This window comes from Felis catus, chromosome B2 (genome assembly GCF_018350175.1).
Source record: "Felis catus isolate Fca126 chromosome B2, F.catus_Fca126_mat1.0, whole genome shotgun sequence".
Classification (NCBI taxonomy): Eukaryota; Metazoa; Chordata; class Mammalia; order Carnivora; family Felidae; genus Felis; species Felis catus.
Window position 1 is genome coordinate 123,193,745 of NC_058372.1, and position 10,554 is coordinate 123,204,298.

Here is a 10,554-nt window from a genome sequence, read left to right on the forward strand (position 1 = left end):
CTAATTTATACTAAAATTACATACACATATTTATATATGTATTACTTTCTGAAAGAATTTCAAAATAAATTCCTTATTTTTATTTTAAAAATAAATGTAAGATAAACTGGCAACTAGTTGCCTCTGGTGAATGCACCTGGGTATCTGGAGTCTTTTATTTTTGGTATGGCCTTTTGAATTTAATGCCACATGTATGTTTTACCTATCCCAAAACATATTTAAATGTAAAATCTGTATATACAATAGGATAACAATAAAAAGTATGTCTAAATATATGAATAAAAAGACACGAGGATAAATAATCTCAAAATGTTAGCAGGGATTTTCCCTTGATGCTGGATTTACTGTTGATTTTTATTTTCTTCTTGTAGTTTCTGTATTTACCCAATACACATGGATTGTTTTTATACATAACAATATGTTGTTAAAAACCTACTCATTTCAATTTTTTTTTTGCAACTATAAATTGTTAAAACTGAATTGGCTTTATGTAGACTTATGCTCCTAGTATGCTAAATTAGTTTTCTAAACTGATGTAACGTAAGTCCAAAAATGCACAAAGTTAGCTCAAGAGACTGTTTATATGTCGGAGATATATGAACATAATCTCTTTTTTGTCTTATTGCATATCTCAACTTTCTGAATTTCCTCTTCACAACGAGTAACACATCCAGCGTTAGCTTTGACGTCTTCAGTGGGATCTCTACGTGGCTCAGCTCCCCAAGGCGAGATCCCCTTTGAGAATCTTCAGATCCTGGGAACGAGGGTCAAAAGTGTGTAGACAGAGACGCCAGGCCTTTAGAGAACTTCCGCCAACTTGGGGTGCCTTTTCACGTGTTCCGCGGTGTTCTTCTTTTCCTGCCTTTACTCAAACTCCAGTTCGTGTCTTTCCAGTGCATCTGGCTGGAGTGTAAAAGCACCGAGGCTAATCACCTAACCACAGGTGTGGATCACCGATAGGATCTTAAATGAGGGCTCAGGAATTTGGCTGCATGGAACTGTGCCTGTGTTGGTTCTGGAGAGGGTGGGGAGAGATTTTTTTCTTTTTGAGGTGAAAGCAATTTCCAGTAATCTTCATTGCCGTTGTACTTAATTTTACTCCTCAGAAAAGGTAAGTAACTTTTTGAACCGAGTCACCCCAGTTCACAGTGCCCGCGCCTGGGAAGTGACCAGGGGGAGTGAAGTAGGCATGTTGATTACAGAGCAGCCAGTGTAGAGTAAGATAGACTCCGGGCTTCCAGGCTCTTCCGGTTCGCAGTCTCTGATTTGTGACTCCGTTGGAGCAGATCTTAATTTTACCTGCAGATGGTCTACTTAATATCTGTCCCACGAGTCTCAAAGTTTTTGCCTTGATGGAATCTGATTAATATAGTCAAATGGCCATCGCTAGGCTAGTTGAGCCTGTATAAATTGTTAAATATAAACTGATAAACAGGGGCTCATTTTTCCCAACTGGCCCTACTGCTGTGGCAAGAGAAGGGGAACTGCCAGATTCCGAGCCTGTGCTCTGAAATCAAGTAAGTATTCTGAGGTAGAGAAACTGAGCTGGGGGGGGGGGCACAGGCGCAAGCCAGTTGTACCCCAGAACGGTGGAGTATGTGGACACGTCAAGTTGTCTTAATTTCTCTAAAGAGACAGGGCTCTCTGGGAGGCTGAAAACAAAAATGTCAGGGGAAGTGCTGAGTCAACATATATTGGCCATCTCTGTTTGGAAGTGGGCATTTTAAGCCAGTCCCCTTCTCATTCCAGTGCTTCACAGCTCATGTTGCCTCATCAGTTTTTCTGGGCACGTGACCGGGTTGATTGGCCAGCTTCTAGACTACAAGAAATTGTGCATTCACCTCTGGCATTTGTCCCTCTGGAAAATGAGTGAACTGCACAAAACTATGTAAAAATCCTCCCTAAAATCCCCAGAGGAGATGATTTTCTCCTAGACTAGACAACATAGCCATGGACACCCTCTCCTTGTGTTGTCTGCCTGATTAGTTAACCTGGGCATGAAATTCTGGAGTTTCTCTCTCGCTTTCTTTATTCCCTCTCTCAGCCTCTCATTTTGCTTTTCTCCTTTTCTCGTCCTTCTTCCTCAGAATCTAAACAAACTGCTCAACTTGCCTCTTGAGCCTCCATTTAGGATATTTCTCAACTGAAGCATGGTCTTGGGGGGCTAACCCTCAACTCCAAGCAGTTTATCAAAATATTTCAGTATTTTCAAATAAAAATAGAGCACGTCTGCAGAGGAATCCTAGTGAGTGAAAGTTTCTCTAGCTCATTCCATGTACTTTATAACTGTTAGTGATGTTATGGAGCTTGCAAAGTATAATGTTAAAAACAAAACATTAGGGGCGCCTGGGTGGCGCAGTCGGTTAAGCATCCGACTTCAGCCAGGTCACGATCTCGCGGTCCGGGAGTTCGAGCCCCGCGTCGGGCTCTGGGCTGATGGCTCAGAGCCTGGAGCCTGTTTCCGATTCTGTGTCTCCCTCTCTCTCTGCCCCTCGCCCGTTCATGCTCTGTCTCTCTCTGTCCCAAAAACAAATAAACGTTGAAAAAAAAATTAAAAAAAAAAACAAACAAAAAAACAAAAAAACAAAAAAAACAAAACATTATTTCACTGAAAAAAAAAAAACAACCCACCATTTATGGTGCAATCATTATGTGTTGAGCACTCTCCAAGTGATTTCCTTGCCCTATCTTACTCACTTTTCTGGCCACCCTATAAATAAATGTTTTACTCCTTATTTTGAAGAAAATGAGTCACAAAGAAGTTAAACAGTCTTGGATATCATACAGTTGGTGATGGGGCTGGGGTTTGAACTTAGTAGTTTGGTTTTTTACTACATAGATCTAAGGAAGCATGAAGGAAATTGAGTTTTGAACCAGATGTTGATGGAGAAGCAGAAGAGAGTATTAGATAAGTAAAAGACATTTGGGAATAGGTACTCAGATACTGTTTTATTAATTTATTAATAATTCTCTGTTTTAAAATTGCTTTTTATTTGGTGTGTGTTAGTTCAGGCTCAAAACAGTTCTTGACTTCAGGTTTGAGTTTTTGTCTTCCAACCAATTCAGAACCCGAGGAGGACCTTGGGGTGGGCAAGGGGGGTGGTTAGGGGTGGCTCCTATACACTGTCTAACCCATCTTTCAGCTCCTAAATGAGGGATGGTCCTTCAGTCTTGGCCCTTAGACCAAGGACCCACATTACCCTCTTGGATACCACTTTCTATGTAGACACTCTCATCTCTACCTGCACCCTCTGCCTCCTCCCTGTCATGCCTTCTAGCCCCTCTGACCTCTGCTGCCTCTAGAAAAGAAGACCACTCCCTCACCTGTTCTGGTGGGGGGTGGGCTGGAAATAACCTTGGGTATTGTATGTGTAGCATCTGGAAGACAATCAAATCACATACACTCCTAGTGGATTTTCTGTGCAGTGCTGACGTCTTCCCTCTAGAACTGCACACCCCAATGTCCTCTATGTTTTGACTTCTCTAAGTGCCAAGCCCAGGAGGGTGCAGGGTGGTGAGAGCCAGGGGATAGAAACCATTTTTCTGCTCTAAGCCACTCATTTTACCTCTCTGTTCTCCTGGATATCAGCAATGGGTACACATTAATATAAAATCTATTTTTTGGCAAGTGGGAGAATAGTGACTATTGCTTGGAAGGGATCACATAATTTTATATATATTTTTTGTTTAAAACAACACATCCATAGAATTATTATTACTACCATCACACCATTTTTTAAAATATAAGAAGGGTTTCAAATCTATTATTTTACTTATTTATTATTTTCCTTACATGAATCCTCATAACAATATTTTAGAAGGTAAATTAGACATGAATATCCTTTGGGAATCACAAGTTTGTATATTGTCCTCTTTGCTACTTAACGTTTTCTGACCCGTGATTGCTATTTTTTTTTTTAATTTTTTTTTCAACGTTTATTTATTTTTGGGACAGAGAGAGACAGAGCATGAACGGGGGAGGGGCAGAGAGAGAGGGAGACACAGAATCGGAAACAGGCTCCAGGCTCTGAGCCATCAGCCCAGAGCCTGACGTGGGGCTCGAACTCACGGACCGCGAGATCCTGACCTGGCTGAAGTCGGACGCTTAACCGACTGCGCCACCCAGGCACCCCCCGTGATTGCTATTTTAAAGAAGGCTATCTTACTGTATCTGGCTAGTTTTTCTAACCTGTTTTCCAAGGATTAACCTCTATCCTATTCTTTTTTATTTCTTGGATTGATGGGATAGAAAAATATTAAATAATAGTTTTACATCTGACATTTTTTTATTGGTACTTATTTTATTTTTTAAAAATATTTCATTTTTAAATTTAATTTTATTGTTTTTGGTATTGATTTTAAAGACAATGGCTCCAATATTTCCCCATTTTTTCTATTTCCAAATTTTATTTTCCTTTTGCATTTTTGTGAATGCTTACCTTTTTTCCTCTTTTTGATAGCAAAATTATTATATGTTTAAAAGTTTTGGAAAATATAAAAAGGTATAAAGACAAAAATACAAATCACAGCTAAAAAAAAAAATTCCACCTAGAAGTAAGCCTATAAACAATTTTGTGGATATTCTTTTCTATCTTCTCATGTCATCTCTATTTTTATAGCATCATAAATTGTTAAAATTCCCAATTGTTATACATTTTTAATGTTTATAGTTTTCCTGTATTTTAAATGGTGTAATGTTAAGCATCTACTAACATAAATATTGAGTACATCTGAAATTTCTACTAAAATTACCTAATCAGTTTTAAGGCTTTTGATGAATAATTCCAGAAGGTTATCCAGAAAGTTTTACCAATATATGCTTCCAAAAACATTGCATGAGACTGTATATTTTACCAACCCCTAAACAACCTTAGGTGTAAACACTATTTCAATCTTTGCCTACTTGATGAGTAAAAATAGTACTCTAGCACTGTTTTATTTTGTATTTTAATCTTTCATGAGGCTGAGTATTTTGTGTGTATGAATTGCCTTTTCACATTCTTTGTTCATTTCTTCTTACTGAGCAGCTAATTAAAAATAATTCTTATAAGATCTCTTTCTATTCTAAAGATATTAACCTCTTTTCTATTACATATTATTATTGGTTTGTCATTTGCTTGTTTTTATTTGTTTGTTTCTTTTTGAGAGAAAGAGAGTGCAAGTGAGAGAGGGGCAGAGGGAGAAAGAGAATCTTAAGCAGGCCTTACACTCAGCACAGAACCTGATGTGGGGCTTAATCTCACGACTGTAAGATCCTGACCTGAGCCAAAATCAAGAGTCAAACGCTTAACTGACTGAACTCGCCAGGCACCCCTCATTTGCCTTTTTAATGATATTTTAACAATTTTTTTAAGTTTAAATATTATGGATGGTTATCAAATTTTACCAAATCTCTATTGATACCTACTGATAATTTTCCTATTTTAAAATATATAGATGTGATATATTGCAGTAATAAAGATAAACCATATGGACTACACTTGTGTTCCATAAACTCTACTTAAGCATTATATAATTTCTTTGAATTTTACAGTACTTTCCAGGAGAACAAATCATGTCATGTTATTAGAGATACCAATTGTTTTCTTTCTTTCTTCTTTCTTCCTTTCTTTCTTTTTTTCCCTTCCTTCCTTCCTTCCTTCCTTCCTTCCTTCCTTCCTTCCTTTCTTTCTTTCTTTCTTTCTTTCTTTCTTTCTTTCTTTCTTTCTTTCTTTCTTCTTTTCTCTTTCCTCCACATCCAGAATGGAGCCCAATGCAGGGCTGGAATTCACAACCCTGAGATTAAAACCTGGGCTGAGATCAAGAGTCAGATGCTTAACTGACTGAGTCACCCAGGTGTCCTGATTCCAACTGTTTTCTGCCTTGGGATTCTTCTGTAGCTGAACAACCAACCCAGCCTCCCCACTTTCAAGCATCAGGTGACTGCACTAGAATTGGCCCCCCGGTCAGAGGTCCCTCAGTACACTCCCAAATGGCCAGGCTGTCACGACTGTGAGTAGGGCCAATTAGATTTTCCTGTCGGGACTTGGGACACTGAGTCAGTCAGTGGTGGGTATGTGATCTGAAGTGTGTTGAGTCACATGCCAGATGAACAACAGATATCCAGGAAACCTTGTGGTTTCTGAGAAGTAGAAGGCATAGGGTGGGATCCTGGGGGCTTTTGAGTTTCTCATGTTTCCAATGAGTCTTATTTATACTCTCCGCCCCTGGATTTTGTGAGAACCTCCAGAGTTTTTTCAACCATATACCTTCTCCTTTACTTAAGGAAGTTGGAGGTTCTTGATTTATTCTGCCAAAAGCTAACACGCACACATCATCTTGCTGGGTTGAAGTTCGTGACTATGTAATACCAGAACTCCAGGAGGTCACTGGCCTCCTAAAAAACAAAAAGGGTTGAACTCAGCACTGAATGATCCAGACGTTTCCTTCCAGCCCTATGCTTCTATTTGTTTATGAAATTAATGGTGCTTTTTATGGGGACATTTTGTAAATTTAGGTTGGTAGAACTCTAGAATGACAGAGATTCAGTTAAAACCAATGGTCAAGAGGGAATATGTTGAGACAGACCTCTTAAGATAGGAGGACGTTTCCCATTTTCAAAAAATTGTATTTCCTTAAAACCTGAAGGCATATTTTGCTTTTCAGTCTTTGAATTGAAGCGGTACCTCTGCTTCCTAAACGGTGGAACTGTAGCTGTCTGTCTGTGCTTCTCTTCACGTACCTCAGACTGGGCATCTGGCAGTGACAGGTAATCAAATCATATCAAGGGACACTGAGCCAGCCATCTGTCCTAATTTCAGCCCTCAGAAGTGAGCTACTGGAAAGGGATTCAGCTTTTCATCTTGAGCTTACAAGCCAGCACGGTTCAATTTCCTCAATGAAAGTATTGATTTAGTCGTTTAAAAATAATTCCCAACCCGGCTGACATCAAGGAGATATGCCTCATAGCACTGCGATAAAAGACAATCATGCTGTGAATAAAGCTGTTAAATTTTCTTTCACACACAAAACAAAACTCTCAAATGCATGTCTTAAATGGCCAACAGAAAAGAGCAGCAAGCTAATTACGACTTGAGGATTAGGAAAGTACAGTGCTGGGAGGTGATGAGGGGGTTGAAGGTGACAAACTGTGGTCCCCCTGAAGCCAGTGCCATACTGGAGCGTTCCTCCTACTGATGTTGCGAGATGTGAAAGACAGCCCTAAATCAACACTTTGGCCGACATATATATTTCATATTTTGTTCATCTTTTTGCTATCGAGATAGTGGCATTCTCTTCTTATGGTGATTATATTTGTGTGACGTTTAAACTAATAAGTGTATTTTTATTTGAAGTATCACACTGTATTTGAACTATCATACAACCAGTGTCAAAACTGATTGGCTTTTACTTTTAAATCCCTAATATCTTAGTCAGTTTGGGCTGCTATATCAAATTATCATAGTCTGAGTGCCTTAATGCGCATTTATTTCTCATGCTTCTGGAGGCTGTAAGTCTGAGATCAGAGTGCCAGCAAGCCCAGGTTCTTAGTGAGGGTCCCTCTTCCTGATTATGTCCTCACATGGCCTTTCGTTGGTGCATGCATAAAAATGGGGGGGGGGTATTAACAAAGGAGTTTTAAGGGACACAAGCATTCAGTTTATAGCACCTGGTGGTACCTATTCTATTCAGGGATCTGTGCATTGCATCTTAGGTTGGATTTCCCAGAAGTGGACCCTGAGATTTCCCAGCGCTGGAGAGAGGAGGGACCCCATGTGAAAGTAGTTTGTTAGGACACGAAACCGGTGGGGGATGGGGATTGGCACGTGTGTCATATCAAAGTCCCGCAGGGAATAACCCTTACTCAATCCTGCAGTAAAACCATCCTGATTAGGGCAAGGGTTACAAAGAGCACCCAGGGGGTGCACATTCTTATGAAATTATGGCTCTTAAGCCCAACACGCTGGGAAATCTGAGGGCAGCCCTCTAAAGAGCTGGTTGGTAGGCGTGAAAGTCCCATTGAGAGAAGTCTTGTACAGGAAAGGGATCCCACAGCACATGCGTGGAGCACAAACAGCGGATTCCAAGAAACGAAAACGGACTCGAGCTAAGGGCAGTAAAAGGGTCTTGATTAAGATTGCATTTGGCTGCATGTGTTAGAAGCCGGACTCGGTACTAAGGAGAAGAGTTTGTGTTTCTAATTAACAGGAAGTTTAGAGATGGGCAGTGTGGGATTGGTGTAGCTGCTTCCTGATGTTCTGAGTGATCCGTGTTCCTACTCTGTCTTCTTGCTTGTTGCTTCAGGATGGCCAGATACCTCTTCTACTTCCAGCCTCATGCCTGCATTCCTGGCAGGAAGAAGAAGGGGACAGAATGAAGCCTACGTGTATCAGGAAAGCAACCATTTCCCAGAAATCTCTGGCAGACTTTTCGATTATTTTTCATCGGCTCTGAATTCCGTACTTCCCTTTAGATGTAAGGAATTTTGGGAAGGTGGCACATGGTGTCCCTGAAAAGAACGATTTTTCTTTTAGTAAAGGATGGGCAGTGACTGGGTATCCGGCAGTGTCCATCCAGCAGAGGTTTTTGTTTTGTTTTGTTTTTGCAAAAATACAACCGGCCATCTTAAGGGCATCCCAGGCCAAGATGCAGGCACCCCTTGAATTCCTGGGATTGTGCCAGAACTGGCCGGTGAGGAGCTTGTATTCTGTAACTTAAGTTTGAATGGACAATGGAACATGCACCTGCGCAGAGGAGATATGTGAAAAAGCATGCTTTCACGTTGACCTGTAGTTGGTGAGCAGTGGGCGGAGCGCCGTTAGCGCGCTCTACACGCCATACCCGGGACCTGAGTTGGGCTGGGTGTGGTGGTGATGACGGTGATGGTGAGGGCAGCCACAGCAGCAGCAGCAGTGGCAGCAGTAGTCACAGCCCTGGAGAGAGGAGGGACCCCAGTGTCAGGATCCATGGCAGGAGGCCAGTTTGCCAGTGTGTCTCTGGAGCCCGTCCCTGGGGCACTGGCACAGATCTTAACTCTTTGGCCAGGAACTCTTAGAGCTCAGGTGGCAAAACTTTGTCAGCAAAATTATTACAGAATGAAAACGTACACATGGGCATTTCAACAAAACCTGTTAAGGAGGAATTAGAATTCTTCATAGTTTAAAACCTCTGTTTTTGCTAACTGCTGCAGCACCGTAAAACAAATATCCATAAACTTAGAAACAGAAATTAAATGTAACGATCACACTTCATGAAATAGAACGCTATTTTCCTATGAAGCATCAGATGAAACCGTTTTAATGAAGATAATTTTGAAATTAGTTTTCCTTTGTAATTGAATATACAGTGATAGAATGCATAAACAAGTATTTGAATTATATATAAATCATGAAGTCCATTTCTTGTATAACCTCCACAAATTACAGGAAATGTAAGAGGAAATGTTAAAATGCCATGGTATAAATTTACATTTAAAATTAAATTTAGACTGACATGAAAATGATCTGTATGAAGACAAGTTTTTTCAAAAAAAATTGTTCTGCAAGAATCATCAGCTTTAGATGTACTAATATTTGTATATATATTTCTAATATTTATATTTTAATATAATTAATTGGAAATTTATCCCAATGTTTTCATAGCCTATAAAATACTTTTTTATGTAAAGTTTATTTATTTATTTTGAGAGAGAAAGAGAGAGAGTGAGAGTGGGGGAGAGGCTGAGAGAGAGAGAGAGAGAGAGAGAGAGAGAACTTCAAGCAGGCTCCAGGCTCAGCAAAGAGCCTGACAGGGGGCTCAATCCCAAGACTATGAAATCATGACCTGAGCAGAAATCAAGAGTCGAATGTTTAACTGAGGCACCCAGGCACCCCACCTATAAGATACTCTTAACAGCTTCAGTAACTGTGGCATCAGCAGACAGATCCTCCTAAATATTAAAAATCATCAAAAATTGTTTGCAATCTTGAATTTTCCAAGAGCAACTCGCATTGCTTTCAATAACATAGATTGAAAATGAAGTTGCAGGGCGCCTGGGTGGCTCAGTCGGTTAAGCGGCCGACTTCGGCTCAGGTCATGATCTCGAGGTCCGTGAGTTCCAGCCCTGCGTCGGGCTCTGTGCTGACCGCTCAGAGCCTGGAGCCTGTTTCAGATTCTGTGTCTCCCTCTCTCTCTGCTCCTCCCCTGTTCATGCTCTGTCTCTCTCTGTCTCAAAAATAAATAAACGTTAAAAAAAATTAAAAAAAAAGAAAATGAAGTTGCTAAAAGTAAAAATGTTGATGATTTAATAAATATATTTGCAGAAATGAGCCAGAAGAGTCTTACAATCAATCAAGCTATCACACTAATGAAGCCTTATTTATTATATTATAAAGATTATGACACCAAAGATATTTTCTTCAGTTTGTAAGTTTATACTGTTACCTATGTATCACAATTACCCCTCCTTATGGACTGAATTGTATCCCCCTGCCAAATCCATATGTTGAAGTCCTAACCTTCTATGTGACTCTGTTTGGAGACAGGGCCATTAAAGAGGTAATTAAGGTTAAGTAGGGTGATGAGGGCTGGGCTCTA

General features: G+C 40.2%; 1 long non-coding RNA gene across 2 annotated transcripts; it reads left to right on the top strand.

Annotated features, from left to right (window-relative positions):
* Window positions 1-963: 963 nt before the first annotated feature.
* Window positions 964-9,737, top strand: LOC109500221. Of its 2 annotated transcripts, none has more exons than XR_002157867.3 (3): window positions 964-1,111; window positions 6,646-6,748; window positions 8,284-9,737. It is a non-coding gene; the product is annotated as an uncharacterized LOC109500221 (long non-coding RNA). The 2 variants fall into 2 exon arrangements; XR_002157868.3 differs by lacking the exon at window positions 964-1,111 and adding an exon at window positions 1,122-1,517.
* The last annotated feature ends 817 nt before the right edge of the window (window positions 9,738-10,554 follow it).